Source organism: Pleurodeles waltl, chromosome 11, assembly GCF_031143425.1.
Source record: "Pleurodeles waltl isolate 20211129_DDA chromosome 11, aPleWal1.hap1.20221129, whole genome shotgun sequence".
In the NCBI taxonomy this organism is placed as follows: domain Eukaryota; kingdom Metazoa; phylum Chordata; class Amphibia; order Caudata; family Salamandridae; genus Pleurodeles; species Pleurodeles waltl.
In genome coordinates this window covers 503,591,588-503,615,697 of record NC_090450.1, presented here as the reverse complement: position 1 = coordinate 503,615,697, position 24,110 = coordinate 503,591,588, and the positions used below count along the sequence as shown (strand labels likewise).

The 24,110-nt window shown below is 41.6% G+C and overlaps 1 protein-coding gene across 2 annotated transcripts in view; it reads left to right on the top strand.

Annotated features, from left to right (window-relative positions):
* The first annotated feature begins 2,150 nt into the window (after positions 1–2,150).
* ATP6V1H (ATPase H+ transporting V1 subunit H) overlaps positions 2,151–24,110 on the top strand; it is a 178,693-nt gene continuing 156,733 nt past the window's right edge. The window contains exon 1 of one of the 2 annotated variants that reach the window (XM_069213878.1): positions 2,151–2,247. The gene's annotated coding sequence lies outside the window, so the exon portion shown is untranslated. Of the gene's footprint in view, positions 2,294–24,110 lie in introns of both variants that reach the window. The other variant, XM_069213879.1, reaches the window with a different exon arrangement.

Sequence of the window (24,110 nt, the reverse complement as noted above, 5' to 3'; positions counted from 1 at the left end):
AAAAAGGTAAGGATAGATTCGTCAATTGTAGGGGTCGCTGTAATATGGGAAAAAAGTGATGGTCTGGGGCATTCAGATCTCAATTTAGACCTTGTCTGCTTATCAAGAGGAACTCTCAACCTGGAAGCAATGTGTTTACCCACGTGAGAAGACGGAGACCACTCTGTGGAGTTAGGGTGGTGCAGGAGTGATGGATCGAACATGGGGTTACCATCCGCGTCTAAAATGGTTTTGGCAAACAACAGGTCCGAAACATTTAGCTTAGGCTTTTTAGCAGGGGAAGCCTGAGACTGTGAACCCCATATATCAGAGGCGTCATCTGCCTCATCCGCATCACCGACGTCGTCATCGTGGGAACTGTGGGAGATAACAATTTGTTTTGGCACTGTAACAGAATGCTTAGCCTTAGATTTGCATTTACTGAAAACATTACTATTCCCCTCCTGAGAAGGAGGCCTGGGAGGAAACTCGTCCTCATCCATGGGTAAGGAAGCTTCACCAGTCAAAACAGCGCTAGCGGATGGTTTTTGAATGTACAAATCCTTTGATTTTCTTTTTCTGCTATCCCCCGCAGAATGGGCCAGGAAGGAATTGTGGACCATGCTTTGAACAGTGGTCTCAAAATTTTTGGACATTTTTAACATGGAAGCTGAAACAGCTTTGACCACAGCCTCATTAATGAGGGTTCCAAAATCATCCATATTGGTTGATGAAGAATCCTGAGGATCCATAATAAAGGGTATGGTACAGGAATAAACCGATACAATTGTATCAGGGAGAAAAAAGCCCTTGCAGAAAGGGTTAAACAACCAGGAAGTATTGGGAGGAAAAAAAAGGTAAATACACGCCCCTAAGGCGTGTCCAGACCAAGAAAGGTTAACGCGTGAACAAGCGACAGCAAGGAAGAGCAGGCGAGGCTCCAGAACTCCGAAAGAGCGTGTGGAAAGAAAAAAACGGCACACGGCGGTAAGGAGCGTTTGTTTTAGAACGTTCGGAAAGCGGAGGCAGAATGCCTCAAGACACGCGCGAGTGCAGCTCCCGAAGCCTAAGGGCTGGGAGGAACCCTGCGAGGAGCGGAAAGCGCATGCAGATAACACTATTTAAACGTAAAGCCGATTAAGTGCTTGTATATATATATAAATAAATAAACATATAATAATAAACAATGAAGCTACGTAAGAGAGAATAAAAACACCACTTATCTTGACTGCGAGCAGCAAGAAAGAGGGCTGATAGCAGTCAAGCTTAGTGGTTACGTAGCACTGTGTATGGTGATTGGTGCATCTGTTCCTTTCTGTTCTTCTCCCATTGGCTTTTAGACTGTTAAGCCCCATGGGAGTTGAAGTTTTCTTGACTGCTGCTATTAAAAAATTTAAATTTAATTAAAGGTCAGTATTTCATGCCAGATTTAAGGAATGTAGAGAATATTTTTGAGACAATGTGCACTTTGAGGATGCAAGAATTTAGACAGAAACAACATTATTTACTTGTGAAGATTAGGATTTATCAGGATCGTGTAAGGCAATGGAATGTGAGGTAAAAAACTACATAATGTGTTTTACACAAGGGCTCACACTATGACAACCCCTTAAACCAGCACCAGTAAAGCCAATAGTTCTGACCAATAAAATGAGTTTTTTTTTTCATCGATAGGCAATTTTGTATGAGTGATTCGTAAGTGAATGCCAAAATAACTTTCGGTCAATCGCCCCTTCTTTTATCCATGCATTCCCTCGTCCGTTAGGTGACTCATTCAACCGCCCGTTCACGCAACAAGTCACAAAAAAATATTGACATATATTTCGACTCCTTCGCAGAAAAAAACGCGTAGGCTCTTGATGTCTCGTTCTGACAAATGCGTACTCTAAGATGGCCGCCCCGTATGCGTTCCGCTGAAGGCAAGGTAGTAGAAATTAAGTCTTATCCTGAGATTCGTGTTAATTCTATCCCTCAAATTCGTCCGTATTTTAATTACAATGCAATTATCTTTTCGGGACGTTGCTGGAAGTTCTTTTCCACTTTGTAGTTCTTTTAAATGTTAGTCTTACTATTGCATTGAGGTCTATTGGTATAACGTCTTCTCTTTCTACGGAGTCCCAGGCAGTGAGAATATATTATTTCTGCATTAAGTCACATGATCACGCAACCCCCTCCCCGTCACGTGATGGCATCAGCTGACGTGCTCTGCTGGTTGTCTGTCATTCAGAGAGGTTCGTAGTGGCTGAGATCGGTGATCTATGCTGGAAGGTGAGCCAGAGGAGTGGGGGGTCAGGTGCACACTTCAGGGCAATAGGTAAGTAAGGGAGTATATTCCTCGTGCAGTGTCTGAATAGTAGAACTCGCCGGGCTTAGAGGCGAGGGGATGGGCATCCCAGAACACCGCACTATTACGGCAGATTTCTAGACCGTAGTCATAATATATTTTTATTTTAACCCCCTTTGATAAAGTCCCCAACATTAATGTAGCCCAAGACAAACCGCATTGGATGTTGCACTTCTTGGCCGGGCGTTTGTACACGTATATATCGAGAGGTTGGTATTAATTTCTGACCAGGGCAGTGGCCAAGAAACTAAACCCGTTAAGGCTTCGAATACTAGGTACCTCGGCCACCGTTCCGTGGGCCGTATTCCGAAGTGGCGCACACCTTTGTCCCACTGTAGCCGGTCAAGGTAGCTTTTAGCTGTTATGTCTCTTGAGTTGTTAAGTTATCCGGTGCCAGTACTCAGGCAGTTATCTTTTTTTTTTTCTTTTTGATTTTTGATACATGTCTTTTTGCTGTTCTCGTCATACGCCCAGCACTACAGGCGTCTTAATGCATAGAACGCTGAAACTTGGCCTCGACCACTGAACGTCTATTTATGATTGAAATATATATATATATATTCATGGACGTGTTTCAAATACCATTTAACTGTATTGGATGAGATTCACTTTAGTGCTACGAGGCAATATCAGCGTAGGAATGTGTGCGCTGCAAATGACTTGTCTTTATTCTTGTAGGTGTTGGGGTGCCCTCTTTATTCAGCCACATCTGCAAATTTTCCGGTTCTGATCTTAAAATCCAGTGCATTTCTAGACGAACGAGGCTGTTTTTTTCAGTGAGGTCAATTCTGAGACGACCAGGGCGTCCTTTAATTTTATTTGACCTTATGTAATTTGATCAAATGTGCCATAACATGTAAGTGTAATGGAACCAGGAGAACAAAACCTATTGATGTTAATTAACGTGTGTAGGAGACAATCTAGCAGTATTGCAAATCAGCGCCTTTAGGTGATGACCTTCTAAACGCGACGCTCAGCAAACCAGATACTGGTTAAGTTTTGTGGCGAATGTATTAAAATTCATGAATACCCAGTAAGAATGTTTATGAGAAGGAATATGGGTTGTATTACCTGAAGATATTACAAAGTTAAATGGAACTGGAAATCGCCATTGGGTGCTTTGTACACCAGCGTAAATAAAGAGCTGTAAAATAGGTTACATTTTTCTACTTTTGTAAAATTATTTACCAAAACATTCTGAGCCTATTCTTGCATTTGAGCCTTTGGACTGATGCTCATTAATTCGTAGGACAGAATGATTCACTGATGAGGATATTTAAGGTTTAAGAAACACGGACATCATATTAACCCCAGAGGTGCAATCAGACTCCGAACCGCTATCTTGGCGCAGTTATCTTATTTCTTCAACTACCCTACTTGCCTCCCAAATTTGGCTTCGTATGTCTTTATTGTCACCCCCAAGTGCACACATTCATCCTGCTGGACTGTAACATGTCATCGCCCACCTGACCCTGCATCCACACACTAGTTTGGCTACGACTTCATCGTATCTTCGCCTGCCACTCCCGAACCACAAAGCCACACCCTCTTAAGCTACGGGTTGCCGTGCCTCTTGTTATTATTCTTGAAATGAGGTTTGATGTAATTGGCCCCGGTGCCCAGTCTTGGAGATGGCCATTGAGCTCTAACAGTGTAGTTGAACATGTATATGACATGTGATTTCTTCTCTCTCCATTTTCCCTTCCTGTCTGCTTTTAGTGAGTTCCTTTTTAAGACATTGTGGTTGCTGAGTAATGTGCATCTAGTTCCTTCCTTTGGCGTGGTTCGTTTTCGTCTCAGTCTAGGCTAGTATGAAGATGAACTATAAAATCGAATTAAAACATGTTTCCATGTATTTTCTCGAAGTCTCTATTTAGATTTAATATTAAAGAGGTACGTGCAGTTGCCATGTGGGCTAGCCATCGGTAGTGGTCTCTGGCCCAGAAAGTTGAAGGACTAGTGGACCTCACAGATGGTTGTCGTTTACTAGTAAATGAGGCAGGGAGTGGGATTTTCCTGTTTTGCACTAGCTTGCATGATACCTTTCCTGTACCGCTGGATAGGAATGGGCACCTCAGTGAAGGATATGTGTTTGATTTTTAGCTAACGAAGCAAAAGCGGCATATTGAAAAGGAATGTCTCAAATTCATGGTCCCTGGACCAATGCAGCCACCGCAGAGACAGTCACATGGTCAAATTTCATACTTTACCACTCATACTTTACACCACTGGCATTACAATGGGTTGATCTTTTCAATGTGTTGTAATACCACGCAGAGCTTTATCAAGGATGCCTTAACAATCCAACGCATTGGTAATGTCTGATATTTATACGTGTGTGTGTGTATATATATATATATATATATATATATATCTGTGTGTGTTTTTTTTCTTTTACTGAGGAAGTGTGTGTATGTATCTATATATATATATATATATATATATATATATATATATTTACCCCAACCCCCCATTTTTTTTACCCCTCATCTTACCTCTTCCACCTTCTGAACCCTTAAAACCCTTTACCTTTGAATCTACCCTAAAAACTCCATACTTTCCTTCACCTCTCCCTGCCCCTGAACCCTAAAATGTGTTTACCTCCCCTTACCACTACCCACCCTCAGTCTTGAAAACTAATTTCCATTTTACCTGTACCCACCCCTGAACTGTAAAAAAAAAAAACAACGAAAAAGCACTTGTGTGCCACTTACCTGCGTGGTAAAGTCTGCGGGGTAAAGACTGCATACCCACTTGGTCGAATTCCTACCAGGCTTTGCATCCCTCCGAAGTCGATTAAACCAGCACTGTTGAGTTGGGTTGTAATAGTTGTGATACATGTTCCTGTTCATCATTCATGGACACTTAACCCATTTTTTTCAAATGTTACTCAATCTATCATTTCCATCTAGAACCCTCAGTCCAGTCTTTTTATTGTTTAAAGCACAAGGCTGGTGTACTAAAATATAAATAGTGTGAATTCAACGTAAGAATTGGCTATAATTCTCAAACAATGTGGCAACTTTGGAGTCTCTTGCATCAGCCCTAAGCGATTGCACAGTTCAGACAATCGAATGCAAAGTTTGTCATACATGGATTGATTTTTAGTATAAATCTTATAAAAATACTACACACACATACGTCTCTTTATAAGGAACGTATTTCTGCACACTGATTTTATTTTAAGTTTGTGAATAAATGAGCGTTTTCCCATACTAGTAGCATGTAACAGTAATTTCCAGGTGGTTGCTATATGGAGTATTTACGAGCAGTAGTAGCAGTTTGCTGTAGGTTGCATGTAACAAAGCCAGTAGGTATAACCAATTATATACGCATTACACCATTATTTTGGCAAGGCTTCATTGAACGCCTACCAAAAGCTCATTTTGGACAAATGTAGAAACGATATAAAAGTGGAAAGACTTGATGGCATTCCCTTCCCCTGCAACCACGTTCAAGCAGATGTGGATTTAATTTTTTTGTTGTGGCCTCTCATGAGACTCTTTAATGTGCCTCCACTTTATCCTATCAACTTTGACAGGTTTCACATGTTAATGAATCACCACTTCACATTTCCTGGCTGTATTTGGCAGCAATGGTGCAATGCTTCAGCATATAGAGTATCCATTGGAGATTGCAGTCTTGGTCAGAGGTTTGTCTCAGCGTTGGAACAGGAACATTTTACTCTTCCGACAACATTTGTTGCTTTTGCGATTGATTATCAAATCCTACTGTATGTTGCTGGACTTACATTTTTTTTATTTAAAAAGCAGGAAAATAGGCTTAGACTTCATGCTGCTGCCCCTGGCATCAGGTCTCTGCCCTTAATGGGTTGTGCAGTGTCATACAGGATGTATGAAAGGTAGACGATAAAGGAGGAAATGAGTGAGGTGGGACGTGCAGTATAGCCCCAACCGCCGTTTGCTGCCCCTAAATTAGGTACTATTTTAAGCTGCATACACTGGTCATATTTTCTGTTCACTCTACTCATTACCTCTCAGTCGTTTTTTCTGGAGCGTGGTGAAGGGTGTTTGAACCACTGTTCATTTCGTTTATTTGAGAAGCTCAGAGTTTGGGAAGAAGTGTGTGTTTTGGGCAGGCGGGAAGGGTAGGGGGCTTGGTAAGGAAACGAGGGGCGAATGAGAGGGGAAGTGCCTGAATAGTAGAACTCGCCGTGTCCACCTACACTGACATTTTTTGCGTAAAACTTTCTTTAGTTCGTGGTGCGTATAAGTAGGTTGAGAGGCAAGTATGTATTTCCGAACTGATGTGGGAAGCTCATCGGTTCAGTTATGCTTTTCATGTTTTGGTCTTTCTGGCTTCCCTTTTGATTTGTGCTTCTGATGGCTCAGTAAGGCTGGTTTTCAGACTGGGTCAACCTAGTTTCTGCGAGGAGAACAAGCCGAGTGTCAGCAAACTCTGGTTAAAGCCCTCGTATGGTGCTTGGGGTAAAACAAACGTGTTTGTTATGGTACCAGTCAGGAATTCAAGTCGTAGGACGATTCAAGGACATAAACAGGATTCAAAGAGAGCTGGACTGTGTCATGGAAGATATTAGCTTAATGTGTTACTTGTAAAGCTAAAGAGTGTGATTCACAGACGTTGCAGACTGTTTTTTTGCGGTGGAAACTCTGAAGTGATCTTCCCCCTTTTTTATAATCTTTCTTTATGAGAACAGATTATTTAGGTCAAATGCTGCTTTGAAAGGCGTTCTCATGAAACTTGGCTGCGAGCAAAATTGTCCCTAGACGCATTCTAATTGTTTATATAATTTTAATTATAAACTGGGAGTTTATTAATCTGTTAACATTCACCTGTTTTGTAAACTCCCTGTGCATTTGGTACTGTTTGTTAACTCCGCGCCATCCGCACCGAATCGTTTTGTTTTCATTCTAAAAATAAAAAGCAACGAAGGGTGGAAAATCAGAAAGCCTTCTTTACAACTGTTTTTGTTACAGTGTTAATTTTTTACTTTGTGTGACTCTTAATTTGGGGCCTTTTTAATCCCAAACCACTGGGAGTAAACAGCATTCAGAAAATGGAAATAAGCTTTATGACTTGGGCCCAGAGTGAAATAGGACTACAAATGCCGATTTGTAGTTATGTTATGAAATAATAGGCATCCTGATCCCGAACGTGTGCTTTCGATAACCCCATAATGACATTTTTGGCCCATAAACCAGACCTGTCAATTTTAGGAAACATTTTTACAGTGCTATCCTTTCAGAATTTGGGCAATTATGGTGGACGAGGAGTTGGAGTGAGCGTAGCTTGTTGCCATTACCTCTGACAACCCCGAGTGATTTATTTGGAAGGAGATGAGACAAAGCTGTGTCACAGGGGCAGCGCATCTCTTAATATAGCGAAGTAACATGTTCTGGTATTGGAGGTGCTTATGCAACACGAGAGGTGCATTCTCAACTCCAACCCGAGTCCCCACCAAGAATATGAGTATGTGTGATTTACTCTTGTAGTACTCCTTGCTGAGTCTTAAATGCAAGGAGCAATCCTGTTTTACGTGTCCCTTACTCCTGGAATTCAGAAATAAATTGATGTACCACAATAGTCACAGCAAATCTTGTTGGCTAAGTACCTGTATATTTACTGTCTGTGTGAAAAATTCAGGTTCATTGTGACTCGGGTAGTCGGTATGTGAGTGGGCAGCTGTTAGTCTAATAGTGTTGCATTTAAAAGAAGATGGGCTAGAAAGTGTATGGTAAAGGCGTAAATAAGACTGCTGAGGGGTTTTAACATACAACCAGTGTATCAGAAAACTACTTGAAATGACGACAAATTGAACACATGTACACTTAGATGTTTGTAGTTCTGTGCACTTTTTATTTCTTAGAAAAGCAATTATACATATTTCTTGTTCTCCCTCCGGTTCTCTTTCTGTTTAACAGTCAAATATGAGTTTTTTTTAGGAGGCAGGAGCAGATGTCCCAGACTTATCAGTTTTTTGTTGCTTTTGTCACAGCGCTACTTCACCTGGTGAAATGTACTACAACGGTGTGTCAGAGTGTTGGTTTGGCTGGCCGGCTAAAGTACTCCCTTCTGCCACTGCTCACTCAAAGGCAGTGCATGTTGTCATATCTCTTAGCAGCACACCTGGGTATACTTACTTAGTTTCTGCCAATGAATGAATCAGCATTTTGGAACAAGAGACGTTACCACCTAGAATCTATAACGCCCCGGTGTATTCCTGAATTATGCTTTTCTTTTCTACTTCACTGACCCTGCACTAGTGTGTACGATACACATGCATCATCAGTAGTAGCCACAGGATGTTTTCATGTACAGAAGGCAGTGGGTTGCCTGTGTGGAGGATGTGTTGGGTTTGATGGGCCCCTTAATTAGTTGGGCATTTCCTCAGGAATCATCATTTTGTGAAGTGTAACCTGGAAAGTATACTGCTGGAGCCACATTTTGTGGAAGCAATTTGTTTTAACTGACTGAGGTAAGGTCATTGTAAATGTTTTGCCTGGCATCTATATCGGGGGGTGGGTGGAAGCAAAGGAGCAATCTCCCTTCTACTTCAAAGAAGAAAAAAAAAACAAGCATTAGCAAAGCCTATAGGTCGCGCCTATGCAAGAGCTATTGGATTTTGCAATGCGTTTTAGCCATGTTGTACACTAGTATGGCAGCTGTTGAGCATGGCTAAAATTTAGTGGTGGGGTAGATTGGATTGGGGTAAAGTAGAATGGGATAGGTTGGTGTGGAGTAGGGTAGAATGGAGTGAGGTGGATTGGGGTTGAGTGGAGTGGGGTAGAGTGTGGTAGATTGAAGTGGGGTTTGGGTAAATTAGCCTGGTAGATTGGAGTGGGGTGAATCGAATTGGAGTGGAATGGGGGTGGAGTGGAGTAGATTGAAGTGGAGTAGACTGGGTTAGATTGAAGTAGGGTATATTGGGGTAGATTGGAGTGAGGTAGATTGGGGAAGTGTGAAGTGGGGTGTATTGGGTAGAGTGGAGTGGGGTGGGGTAGGCTGGAGTGGAGTCAGTAGTTTGGAGTGGAGCGGGGTAGATTGGTTGGATTATACTAGGCTGGAATAGAGTGGGGTATATTTGTTTGGTTTGGAGTGGGGTAGAGTGGAGTCGGGTAGATTTGGGGAGTGCAGTAGATTGTAGTGATGTGGGTTAGTATGGGGTGAAGTAGACTGGGTTAGATTGAAGTGGGGGTAGATAATAGGGTAGATTGGAGTGGGATATATTGGGGTAGAGTGGGGTAGATTGAGATAGAGTTGGTTGGGATAGATTGGGGTGAAGTGCGGTAGATTTGAATGGGGTATATTGGGGAAGATTGGAGTGTGAAATGTTGCAGGAGATTGGGGAGAGTGGAGTGCAGTGGATAAGGGTAGATTGGAGTGGGGTAGGTTGGAGTTGAGAGGAGTAGAATGGAGTGGGCTAGATTAGGGTGGAGTGGGATAGATTGGATGGATTATGGTAGGGTAGATTGGAGTGAGATAAATCGGAGTGACGCTGGATTGAGTGTCGTGAGGTAGATTGGAGTGCAGAGGGGTAGATTTGGTGGAGAGGGCTAGATTTGGTGGAGTGGGGTAGATTGGAGTGGCATAGATTAGGGTAGATTGTAGCCAAATGGAGTGTGGTAGATTAGTGTACATTGGTGTGAAGTGCAGTGGGAAAGACGGAAGTGAGTTTGGGTAGATAAGAGTGGGGTAGGGTAGAGTGGCATGGCATGGCATGTGATAGAGGGGCGTGGAGTGGAATGGCATAGAGTTGAAGGGCATATAGAGTAGAGTGACGTAGTGTAGCGTAAGCATGGTGTAGTAGGGCAGTGCCATTACAAAGAACACATTTTCAATTGACATGACCATTACAGTTGCACTGAAATACGGTTTTACTGCACGCAAAACAATAATGTACGTAAGTGTCATCATCTAGTGTATTGATGTTTTGGTCGTGTTCAAATATTTGTTTATACCACACTTCAGAATTACAAAAATGTGCTTCATTTGTATGAAATCTGATATATTCTGAAATATCAGAACATAATTGTTTCTTTCTGTGTGTTAGAAAGCAGGATTGTTGCATACATTCTCTCGCTTCAAAGTTAGGGAAAGAAAAATAAACACCAGGCTCCCTTGGAGAGAGGGCCTTATATTTGAACCCTGTCTTTGAATGCACAGCAAATGTGACAAGATAAGAAGATCATTTAAAGGCCTGTTTACATAAAGCACGTTCTTTGAAGACTACAGTAAAACAAGGTTTGGGCAGTATGAGGGAGGAACTCAAGCTGTACAGCCTAAAGCAAATAAAGCCAGCAAATAGAGTGCCAGAAAATGTGAATTACACAGCCAGTGGTAAGCAATGGGCTGAATGCATTCCTAGGTCAGCTTTCAGAATGCCCCAAAGATGTATTTGGCAAACCAGGTCTGGTAGACTTTGACCTAAAAAGCAGAATGTTAAGCCTGCTAAGTCAATCCGCAATCTCTGTTGAGAAAGTGGTTGCCAACTACCATTACTGTGATAGATACTTTGTGAAGTGGGCACCTGCCACCTTGAGGATGATCAAGCACTATAACTTAAAAAAAAACACAAAACACCAGACGCACTTTCATTTTAAACACAACTCACTGGATTGAGTCTGAAAGAAAGTCTCTCAAACTTCACAAAACTAGTTAGCTACCATCCCTTTGTTTTGCCACAGGGGGCCCAATTCACAAAACCTTTACTGTCTTATTCCTGACTTAGGTGTGATGTAATCCTGTGTTTCAAGGCCCGAATCACATACCGTTTTTTGTGAACAGTTGCACCTTAGTCCAGATTTCGAACTTGTACTTGTGAATTTACAAGAGCAAGAAATTCAAATTTATATAAAAAAGCTTTGTGAATCTGAACCCCATGTTTTAGCACGTTTTTCTCCCGGAATTGTGGGGTGTCAGGCAATCATTTCTCTTCAGATGCAAGAGTCAGAAATCCCATATTAGATTGGATTTGCAAGACTTTGTTCATGCATAAGTGAAGAACACTATAAGAAAAACCTGTAAGTCGTGCAAGCAAGGCACAGTGGTGATGCACAAAATGTCAAAGCAAGGGGCAGGATAGATGAGGTTAACACCCACCGTAGCATGCTAGTGGGTATTTCCTAACTAGTGTTAAAGCATTCTCCATGGTGGTCATTCTGCTCACACATGCTTGAAGGAGCCCGGGGTAGGGCTGAACAGTGTGTGGAACTGTACATGAACTTCCACTAGGACTTATGTGGGAATAGAAGGCGTTTGATGGAATTGTATTTTTCAAGAAGGAAAATAAAAACATATTTATGAAATTTCACTGTTACCCTAACTGTGTTTACTGAGTAATTGATACACTGCAGGGTCTCCGCACACATAAGATTACAGATTTTGTGAAAACATACATGTATTTGGAATGCATATGAATATTTCCAGTTCGGTAGTAATAACATTTACAGGTTCATGTTTGTATGTTACTTTTCTGCCAAAAATTCCAACCATGTCTCGGTGTAAACTTTCCAAAATCTTTAAGTCTCTCTTGACGAGTAGTCAAACTTTAATTTATATGATTCCCAGACTTTGGGTAAAAAGCTGCTCTTTCTCACAGAACGTCATACTTTGGCAACAGAATACTCTAGATCTTTCCATCTTTGTCTTTATGCGTTGAGACACGGCCACGCATAAGTGCACACAGCTCTCAAGAGGCCTTGCAGGAAGTTAGAAACTGTTGACCAAGCTTACATATGCAGTCTCCAGACTTGCCTCTGGCCTAAATATTACAGTAAGGCAAGCCCAGGTAAATAGTCTGGACATAGCCTGAGAGAGGGTGAGCGCCAGACACATTGATTTTAGATCCTCCCATTATAAAACATTTTGATTACTGCAGCATGCATGACGGCAGGGAAGCCACTGCCAATGCATGCGTGGTTGTTCGACACACAACCAGTGCAAATGAGGCTTGTGCCTAACTAGATACGGTGATTCTTGGTGCGCACACGCTGGGTGCGTATGTCATGTCTGTTGCTCTTTGCACTACAGTACTTGTTTGTTGAAAGCTTGCCAACACAACTTTTTAAAAATACTCATTTGTGTTTCACGATACTTATGATTTCTCCACAAACAACCAGTTGCGTTGAGTGTGCCCCAGGATAACGTGCCTTCAATGTACAACCTTCATAGATAATGGGAAGGAAGTAACTGCTCTTTTCAGCCTTCCCGGAGCAGTACACACTACTTACAGCAAATGGTGACATGTTTCAGGAGGATGGGGAGTACAAATTCAGATTTTGTGTATATCTGAAAGGGAACTATGTTGGTCTGAGGCACTGATGGCCCTCAGAGATTTATTTTAGAAACCTTCACTCTTTCTGTTTAATGAATTGATAGGAATGCCTTGCAGGTGGGGGCTGCAGCAGCCCTCACAGGGGCGCTCTACCAACTGTCGTCTTTGTACAGACCTTTGTGCAATTGTCTGAATGCCACCCACATGAGCGTAGTCTATTGAAAACAATTGCAAGGAACCTTTCTTTTGAGGAGCTTATTATTTGGCAAGTTTAAATCTCCTACCTTTTTCATTAGCAAATAAAGTTGGAAATATGTTGTTATTATAACGATTTTGGTCCTAAATGACTAAATTCAGAATACACTTCCATGTGATAGGGTAGGGGTGTGAAAAGTATTTTGATATGAAAACAAGATAAACAAGTGAACTATGTATTTTGCCGAGCAATATATTTTGAGAACATGCAGATAAAAGTAGTATAATTATAACTGCACATATTGTACTCCTGTTCTTCTCACCTCACTTTCAATAAATGTTTATTCCCATGTTTTCTTCATTAACACTGTATGTTTATTGCCGCTTCGTGAATGCATGTGAAAGGAGAAAAACAACCTATGGAGTGAGCAGCAGGCAGGGGGAGTGGGTGTTAGGGGGAGGTGGGAGAGAGAAATAGTATCTCACTCATGTCGGGTGCAGCGGCTAGACACAAATTAAGTTGAATTGATCTGTGCTAGGTCACTGCTCCCCTATAAGGAGCCAATTCGAAGGCTTCAAAGAAGAAGGGCATTGATAGTATCAAATTGTAAGCAGCGGGTCGGCTCCAAGCCCTTTACTGTACACAACAGATTCTCACTAGCGAGACACATGCACTCGCAGGCTCGACTCTAATGAGGCCGCCTGGGCCACAGTAATAACTTTATACATGAACTACTTTTAAATGAGACAGAATTGCTCTTGGATGACGTGTAGCTCAAACTTAATAAAAAATATGCTTGTATATAATGAAATTACAAGGTACCTGTAGCAACAGCAGTTGTTTCTTCTGAGCTTGCTCAAAAGATATTATCCGTCTGTCTGACGGAAGTCCTCATTTAAAAAATTACTCTTGCAACTAGAAGAAGCAAAACTCACTCTGCTGTGTCTGAAGTCAATGGTGGAGGTGTAGACAAGACTACAGAAAGTGGGTTGGAGTTAGTTTCTCCTATAATTGAAGTGTACATAGGTTTCCTAAAGCATCAGCTGACACTTGTATATTCTGTGGATTGTTTTAAGTATATGTATTTTTTTTTTTGTTTGAAGAGTTAAAGCCAGATGAAGCTAATAGGGTTTTTGCCAAGAACAGCATGTCCCCAATTAATCAGGAGTCTCCAACACTGAATCCACCCCGGTTTGGCCCACAACAGAGAGAATGTTAGTGTAATGCTGCTGTTGTGAGATACATAGTAACTGTGAGCAAAAAGTGCATTACTGATAGCCAAAGTGAACTATGCCTTAGCCACTGCAGACAATGTTTCCAATTTAAGGGTACTGAAAGAATAGTTTAACACGGTTATTGATGCAGGACATATACTATGCTTTTGGCTAATACTGTAACCTGTAGTGAAGAGCAGAGCAATTTGCAGATACGAATTCTACATTGGGACCTCCAGTGGTAGTTTTATACAAGGAGTCCTCAGAATCTTTCCTCTGAAATCATTGTGCCCCAGAACGATCACACAGTCTACCTAGACGAGCCCCCCCACCAGTAAAGGGACTCCTGAGGAGCTGTGACTCACTGAAAAATAAGATTACACATTGGATTAATTTAGTTCAAGAGTGCTACTCTTGTCGTTGGGCGGGAACATTATTGTGGTTGAAAGATTAGCTGGTAAGGACCCTTTTCTTACTAAATAGTTGTTAAATGTAGGGGTGGGTGATAAATTCTGCTCCACCAGAGAAGTTGTGGCCATTCCATGTTATATATGTAATGCTGAATTCTGGCCAAATTTCGCATTCCGCCACATGGCAGAGCTTTTTTCCCCAAACATGGTTGCCTAGAGTAAGTTTGTGTGTGAGAATTTGCTTCCCCTGTTATGTTTTTTAAGCACTAGGAGGGCACCTGGCATCATTATTCCAACGCGGGCTGTTGCAGGCAGTCGAGACGATTCGGGTTGAAAAAGCTGCCCCTTGAGTAGAAAATCTACTCGAGAGGAAGGAAAACCAACTTGAGCAGCAGTGCACCGTGTGGTGTCGTCCATGTTGTTGTCTCAGCACAGAACAGGCTCCCAGTGCTAAAAATCTGCTCGGGTAGTGCGACATTTCTGCCCCCTTGCAGTACTCTGCGGAATCTTGCAGAGTTTTTATGTAACTTTGCATGTTCCGCCCACCTCTAGTTATTTCGTTTTTAACTATCTATGTGGAAATTATCTTTTACCTCCCCTGTTGGACAGGCAATTAATGACGATTTTGAGTAGCCGGTGACTAGCTAGTAGTAGGTTAACAAGCCTAGAATTTAGGTCAGCCTGCTCTAACAGTTTCAAACTCAAATTCAGAGGTTTGCGAATTTAGATTGTTGAGATTACTCTTCCCTTATGGCTTCTGGCACTGTGCAGTCTGGGTGTTGAGGCAGTCTTCATAGGACTACCTTTATGTGTTCTACTTGCTCGAATTTCCAGAGCAATGCAGATCATTAAAACAATAGCCATTTCTGTCAGATATTAACCGTGCAATCCATATAATAAGTTTATTCTCTGAACAGAAGTAGATGTGCTATCATCTCTTTGTCTTGCTGCTGCTTCTCCACCTGAAAATAGTGTTAGTCGTTTGCACCATCATTACACAGCGGTTGTTGGAATATCTATGGTGTAGTTTCCAAGATGAGTGAGAGTGACTGACATGAGTTTATTTATCAGAATGGCATTTTGTGTTTTTAGGAGAGAAAAATAGTCTTTATCAGTATAGGAATTTAAATTTCTGCGCTACAGTCCTCCAAGGACAAGTTAGCCGTCCCTCTGTTGGCCTCCTAATTTGGGTTAATAATTTGGCGTGGTCCTATGCTAAAGTTAAGGGTCTGTAGTCCTGATTTAATCAGGATAAATGCTTTAGCTGTTAGTAAAGAAGCACGGTGAATCCAACATGTTTTAAAAAGGACCTTAAACAATTGGCTCATTTTCATGGAACGATCTATGACTTTTGTGAAGCCATTAGACGGTACAGTAAAAAAGTGGTATTATTGATAACACACCAGGGCTTCCTGAAATGGAAGGCCAATTGACAAAGTTTTATCGTTAGCACTCAGACACATCATAGTCATGTTATCAAATAGGGGTGCTTCCTATTTCAATATTCTGTCCTCATGATGACCCGCCTGAATTAATTTCTTTTTTTGGGGTTGAAACTTCAACATTGTATTTGAACATGTGGATTGGATTTTGAAAAAGTTGGCATATTGTTATAGGTGCTTATATGAGACATCATGCTTTTAACCACAGTTTGGTTTTAGTTTTCATGTAAATAGCACTGCAACGCTTATACTAACACAATTCACTCGCACTGCTCCATTATACAGGAGCACTTTGATTACGTTACTCTAAATTGGGGAATTTAAGTTTCTAATAAATGTGATATGTTACTCACAAACTTCATCAGTACAGAGAGATCTTTATGGTACAACCACTGTTGTGGAAGTTAATTCATATCCTTCCCATGGAGGGACCAAAACATTTTTTCTGTTACATTATTCATTTACCCAGGTCCCAGGTTACTGGATTGCCCCATTTTCTCAAAACATTCCTTAATACTGCCATCAAGCCACCAAACTTCTTCTATTGACACCACAGCCCTGGGGATGGGGTCCCTCTGGGCTCATTCAGCACAGTGGAACAGTTACAGTCCTGATCTTTGTAATCGCCAGTTAGTCCCCAGTTAAGTTATGGGATACATTTTCTTTCTACCTATGGTCAAGGTTTCATCAACCCGCTTGTAATTGCACCTCATTCCGGCCCTTTGCTATCTCTAGGGAAACTAAGGGTTTAAAGAAAACGTAACAGATTAGCGAGGGCAATTAGGAAGAGCCCTGATTCTGAGTGTCTATTAATTAGATTCATAGGTTCAACCTCTTCAATCAGATTGTCTCTTTCGTTAGATACACAGTTAGAGAGGGTGTGTGATGTTTGATGAAGCTTTGGGATTTTGGTTTGTACTGAGCCCACTGCAGGGCTTCCTTTTGCCTTGCGCTTTCCCATGACGTGCACAAAGGAAACTATAACACAAACTTAAAATACCAGACAGCAGCAAGTATTCCTTCAACTATTCCTACCTCAGATCCAAGAGGGGTGGCCCAGCCCAGTCTCAGGCGGTCGCAGATGGGCATGCCCTTGGCCTGGGCTTCATCCGGGCGTGTCCCGCGATGAGAGGCTGCGCGACGCGTTAAGAAGCGCTTGCGTTTCTGGCTCCGCCCCTCCTTCTAACAGCAAGGTGTTCCTAGGACAAGGAGTCCCCAAAAGCAGCAAGACTTGGATATAAGGAACTGAGGAAAGACTATAGGAAGGCTATTTATGACGACCATGAGACTCATCTCAATCAGTTGTGGGCTAAACTTTTAAGTGCGAGTAAGGATCCAAATTCTAAAAAAAAATTGTGGTCCGTAATCAATAACCTACAAAGTAATCAAAGGGGTATTGATACTGTTAATATTTCTGAAGGAGGTTGGACGTTCTATTTGATTACTCATTTCTCTGCAAAGGAACAAGATAGAAAATTGTTGAATGAGCAGGCTTATTTCACCACCGCTGCTCTGGTCAAGTCTTGCTCCCTGTCCGCTGGGTTTGCGTTTCCCACCTCATGGAGAGAAGACTTCTTTTCAATCACGTCTCCCTCGTATCATCTCAAGGCGAAATGGAGCCTCAGGTCCCAATGGCCTTCCACAGATGCTGTTCAAACAGGATTCCTCCTTTTGGGCAGTTCATCTCGAGCATCTGTTTGAGTACTGCCTTCTGATCTCAAGAATTCCTAAGTCTATCAGGCTGTACGCTGCATTACTGTTTGGTTGATTTCAAGGCAGCATTTGACCTGATCCCTAGGAGTGCCCTGTGGGCCAAACTAAAAAACTAGAGTATTCCTTCAGTTCTCCTGGGTGCCATTATGAAACTACATACGGATACTTGGGTCTGTATTAAATTAGGTGATGGGTGCTCTCTTTCCAGAAAAAGCTTCACTGGTCATGGTGTGAAACAGGGTTGCGTCCTTGCGCCCCTACTTTTTAATCTGTTTATTGCACATTTGTCATTGTCTCTTGATGATGTTAATTCTCATCCCCTCAAGACAGGTGGTTTTAGGCTTAGCCACTTGCTTTATGCTGATGATCTTGCATTGTTCAGTTACACTAAGATTGAGCTTCAATTACTGCCTCTTATGCTCCTGGGAATCAATTAGAAGTCAATTTGCTCAAAACAAAAGTGGTCTCCTTTGGAAGAAAAAAGCATTTGGGATACAGTTGTTATTACAAGAGTAGTAAACTCATTTCAGACCAGTCTTACAAAATATTTATGGGTGCATTTTGACACTGGGGGTAGCTTTGTTAAGCATAAGAAGGAGATTGAACTTAAAGCTGTGGCATTGCAGGTGGCCTTTTCTAAATTATTCAAAGTTCTAAAGGGGCAGAACCTTCTACTCAAATATTATCCCCTCATTGTCTTATGGTCAGGACATTTTGTTGGGTAAAGGCTCTTCTTTATTAAATAGGCTGGTTAGTAAGATCTACAAGAGAGTTTTCCATGTATCGCATCTTGCTTCACATGCGTAGGTGTGGTTGGAATTTGGCCTTCCAGATCAGCTGGCAGTCGGTGCCAGCGCCTTCCTGAAGCTTTGTCATAAGCTTCGTCGGGCCAAGGAGTGTAGCTTTGAGGCAGTTTTGTGGCAAGAAATCAGTGCGTCATAAACAAAGGGGTCCCATTTCCATTTTTTGGTTGAATGTAAACGGCGATTAAAAGCCGGTGACCTATGGTTAAGCAACCCCCCCATTCCTTGTTTAAAATGGGTGTTAAAAAGATTAAGTAACAGTTGTGCTATTCAAATCGCTCCCTCCTTGCTAAACGCAAGCATGCCTGGTCGGTAATCAGTTCCTTTAAGCCAGGCACTCCATCTAGCTGTTTCTCTTGTTCTTACGAGTTTTGTTTGAAAGAGGCCTTTATGGCCTAAAGGATGGGCGATTGTTTTTTTTTTAAACATTTACCCTTATGGCGGTTAGCTCCTGGAGAAGGGGTGATGTGCAGGGGTTGTGGTAACGCTGAAGAAACAATTGAACATGTGGTCTGTTGGTGTCCAGCTCTACTTAAGGAAAGTAGATCTCTGCTTTGGAGTAAGTGGAAGGAGCTGGGTATTCACTCCTGTCGACAGGCCATTATTAAGTCCCTGGATACTGCGAATTTAATGCTGAACGTCTTACTGACTAAATTTTATTAAAATCGCCCAAACCAAATTTAGGGGCACTGCGAGCAGTGGATAATTATGTTTGGAATTTTCTCCCACTCTTGCCTCATTGGTTTGTAGTAATTCGGCAGGTTGTTCAGCTTTGTTGTTGCACCCTGGACTGCGATCCTCATTGGTATCTAACTTAATGATCATTCAACGCACTAAAGCACTTTAAGGCTTTGAGTACTGTGATCCCCTCTGTTTATAATGCATCATGTGGGGTTCAGGGCTCTGGCGGTCCAGCCTTATTTTCATTGATGGTTTGATATTCTTATTTAGGAATGTTTCTTATTGTGGTATGAGCATTTAAATTATGGAGTGTTTTTAGTATGTATTTAACATTCAGTTGTAAATGTACTACTGATTGTTTTTCTTTTTTGTTTTAATTGTATTGGATTTTATTATCTGTACAATAAATCATTCATTCATTCACTCGAACTGGCACGATCTCCAGTTTGCAATAAGGATGAAAGACTGGATTTGAAAAATGAAGTGATCAGAAGTGATTGGTATTTTCATAGACTGTTAATTACAATTGGTTGAATTACAGAACTAGAATCAGTCCGTTTTTTTTTTTTAAATGTATAAGTCTGTTTCAGTCAAGAAGGCTGACCTGTCTGATTTCGCTTTGGGCTTGCTGTATGCTTTCATTAAGAGATTTACATCTGTCTAAAAACCAAGACCTATTTCTATTTTTGCCGAGATAGTTCTAAAAAATAGATACATCAATTCACTCTTTGTATTTGAGAAATAATGTGAGCACAAAAGTTGAATCTTAGCGTCAGAAAATGTAACCATCATGGTCGTTGAGCAGTCATGGCCTTGTTCAAGGTAAAGGGTTCTACTTAACATTGTTAATGACTTGGTGGTCAGAGCAGCCAGATGCTGAAAAGTAAAACTAATTTACAGAGCATCCATTATGCTTTTTGCATTTAGATCTTTAATCTTGCGAAACCCCCCCTATTCATTAATAGAATGGTACCACATGGATATACCAGTGGGGCTCTCTAGAAGTCTGAGATCCGTAGTATGTCATCCTTAGGTCACAGTGTCCCCCATGACAATAGTTTTTTCGATGGTTATGCAAACTGCTTAACTTAACTTTATAATCTTCTGTCGTCGGTGACTTGAGTTGGATGTAATGGCATGACTCTCAAAGTTGTCATTTGATTGGTGCTTTTATGGTTAATATGCGGTCAAAACTCTATGTCTCTCACTACGAAGGCACTTTAAAGTATTTATCTGGTTTTACGGATTGTTTTTTACTACTTTGGTTCAGTTTGTCCATGATATTCTGGAAAGTTATGGCCTTACTAGGTTGTTGTGTAATCCTGACATGTTTCTGAGCGGTATGTGACAATTAAGAAATAATATGGAATCTGGGAAAGGTACATATTAAAATGTGTGTCCATTAGTGCTTTGATTCTTCTGTATTTGAATCATGAGTTGTTTCGAAGCAGATAAGAATATCTAATTTCAGCCCACTCATCGGAGGTACGATCCTTGTACATGAGGTTCAGATTGGCTGTATTCCACTAAATGTTCTTGAAACACAGTTGTGTTCTTTCTCAGTTTGACATTGTAATGGTTCTTGGGCGAGGGAGTGACTAGTTTTCTATTCTTTTGAGAATTTAACTCTTCACAAAAAGAATTCAAGCAGTCATTGTTGCTCTCTTTTCGGAGCCCTTTGATTTTGAATAAGGCGAAGATGAATTTTTGATGAAAAAGGGCAATAATGTGTGGCCAACTACATTCTGAAGCTGTGGAGTGAAAGGGGGGGGGGGGGGAAACGTAAGTAGTCAGAGGTGAAATAAGAGGCTTTATTAATTTAAAATATTGCCTCCTTGCATGAAGAAGCTGCCTGTAGGAATATTTTGATAACTGATTGAATTTTCATGTTCTTCCTTCCCGCTATTGATATGTGGTATTATGGTGTAAATGAAGAATTTTAGTGGAGTATAACATATTTTTAACGTTTTAGGTAGCACAGCTGGAGGTTTTAGTAATGTTATGTGGTAGGAATTTTCAGCAGCTAAAATCCACCTCATGTCAGGTAGGTGTTATCACTCCTAACAAGCATTTGCAATGCAACTGGTCTCGCGTTTTCTCATGTTAGAGCTGATCACGTTGTAAACTCCTAACCCGACTTTTCATCTATCGGCAAAAGTGCTTTTATGTACGTAAAAAAGTGAAATTAACTGTGTAAGCGCTCGACTTCTGCCAAGCAAAATCGCGCTAGGAAAATGGAGAAAAAGTAGTCCACGATCCGACAGAAAACAGCGAGCCTCACATGCTTTATGTACTTGGTCGCTACGCTGGAGGAGGGCTAACCACCGGAAAAGGCATGACGTGTGCATGCCTTCCATTAATGAAAGCAAGCAGATTTTACTAGGCAAGCCCACGAACCAATCAAACACACTGACGTGACGTCAACAGGGCTCTGAGCCCTTTTCTAATAACTAAAGCGTCTCGCTGCGATACGCATGCGCGAGCGCATGCAACGCAGGCTCGACCCTAAAAAGTACTCTTTTGCAGCTTTGTCAGCTAAATCAGTGCAACATGTGTCGCAGCTTCACACAAACTCACACGCCTAACACATGCTCAAACAAGCACTAGCTCTCATTCAGTCCCTCCTATTCGCACTCCTCATTGACATTCCCCTACCTATTCTTACTCATGCTCACTAACTCACTGTAACTCCAACTCAACCTCTCTCCCTCACACTCCTGATCCCTTAATCACATTCCATCACTTACTCTCACTCACGTGGTCATACCCACCTTACTGATTCTAGCTCAACTACAAAAACTCACACTTTTAACACTCACTGACTCGCTCTACCCTCCATCAGTCACACTCCCTCCATCAATCACTCAGTGCCTTACTATTTGATTCACTCTCTTTTGATTTTAGTAAAATTACATATACAATATACTTAGAGAGGGGTTCAGCCAGCCTCTCTCATCCATTGGTCTGTTATTGTGCCATTCCTATTTTCTTCAGTCCACTACAGCATACAGTATCGGCTCATTGGCTAACATAACTGTGAGTGACGGCATTCTGTTCTTCCTCAAAGAGCATATCCGGACATTCAGTAGGTCCCATCAGTGCTCGTTTTTTTTCAGACTCAAAAATATTTTTGTTTTGAGGCTATTTGTTTTTAGCTTGAGGAGGGCCCGGCGACTCCGCCAACACTAAAATTTAGTGAAAAACATAAGAAAACAAAACAATAATTGACAAAGCAAAAAAGGCTGCAGGCAGTCAAAACCAGACGTACGCTTGTTTTTATTTTTGCCAAGACCATTTTACGCTCTGTAACTTGTAATGGACGTTTCCCGGGGACAGTCTGGCCATTCTTCTTACTAGCATAAAACCAATTGTGAAGGCTGCATGAACTTCCGTAGAGCTGGGGCAGGCAACTTCTTGTCTTTGTCTACTTAACTGTTTAATACATTTTTCTTTTTAAGAAATACATTTCCAAAGCAGTGTTAGACGCCGTATCTCTTTTTTTTTTTTTTTTTTTTGCTTTTGAAAATAAACGCGGGCCACTCCCGGGCATTGCTTAGGAGCTCACACTCGGAGTGCTGGGCCACTCAAAAACACAGTACCTAAGGCATTGTCAGCCACCCGCTTCCCTTCTGACTTTTGCCTTCGTACTATATAAAAATGAGCTAAGTAATCAATGGACTGTTACAACGCCTCAGCCGTTCCCAGCATGATTTTGTTAGAAAAGGGAAGTCGATTCAGGAACGTAACTGTTGTAAAACATTTCTTAGACCATAACATTGCACAAACACACACTGGCAAAGTCAGTAAGTCTCAACTCTAAAAGGCCGAGTTGTCATGTGCTTCTGCATATGTCAAGGTGAAATCAGTCTTCTATTAAAAAAAGGAAGCTGATGTGCACCATGCGTGTGTCGTTACAGGTTACCTGAAGGACGTATGCACATCTGCATTGCGATGTGATGCGTGCATGTGTCGGGACACAGGTGGCCAGTTTTAATTTACCGACTTAACATTGTCCATAGTCATGTTAGAATAGTAAATAAAAGAAGCCTTGGCACAGCGAATTGCTTGGGCTATTTTTAGAAGTACATGTGCATGCCATTGAAAATCTGCAATTGGCACATTCTCGAAGCAACCTGCAGTATTTTGCACATTGCTAGTTGTTCCTGTAGTCAGACACAAATGCTTGCTGTAGCAGGCTGCAGTATCGTTCGTGGGTTATATTTATTTTGCTGTGTCACTTAAGAGTATTGGCCACATTAATTAAACGATCTTCCTCAGATCAGTAAGACGGTGTTTGGGGGGGGGGGGGGTATAAAGTAATTTGTATTTTTAGGTATACTTGCATTTAAAATATATCTCCACTTGTGTAGTATAACATTTATATCGAGCTATGCCGGCAAGCAGCCCTTTGCAGAGGGGCATTCCAGTCAAGTGAACTGACCTGTCAAGTGACACTATAGCCATGCTTGTACCTGTGCAGTAGACATTTTCAATAAAATTGCCTCCAGGTGGGCCCAACGAAATGAAGGTGTATTTTAGTCAAGGCGATCTTCCCAGGATCGCAATAACGATATCTTCTCTAAGTAGCAATGTTTTGTTTAGAATAGTCTTTCAAGACCTGTCATTAAACTATTTATCTTAATGCTTGTCAGAACCCATTTCAAAAGGCCATGGTGCATGCAGGGGTTACTGGGCCCAACCGTGGTGGTTGAAGCCTTTAACTCCTGATGTACCAGGTCCTGATCTACTCTGGATCCTGGCCTACTGGGCCAAGTACCCCTTCTGCACTTGTCTCTCAACGGTAGCTGAGGTCGGGCAGCCAAAGCTGTGCATGGGAGGTGGAAGGTTTCAATGTAGATACAGGTCAGTGAACACAACTCCTAACTCAAAGTGCAAACAGTATGAACCATCAATTAATGTCCAACCGAATAGTTTTTATAAGAAAAAGTAGTATTTTATTTCTAACTCTACACATGAAACGAAGTACAACATAAGAACTCAAAATCTCTCTTCAGGTCAGGGCTCTAGTAGTTGTGAGAGAATTACTGTCTCACCCACCTTCGTGTACCATGT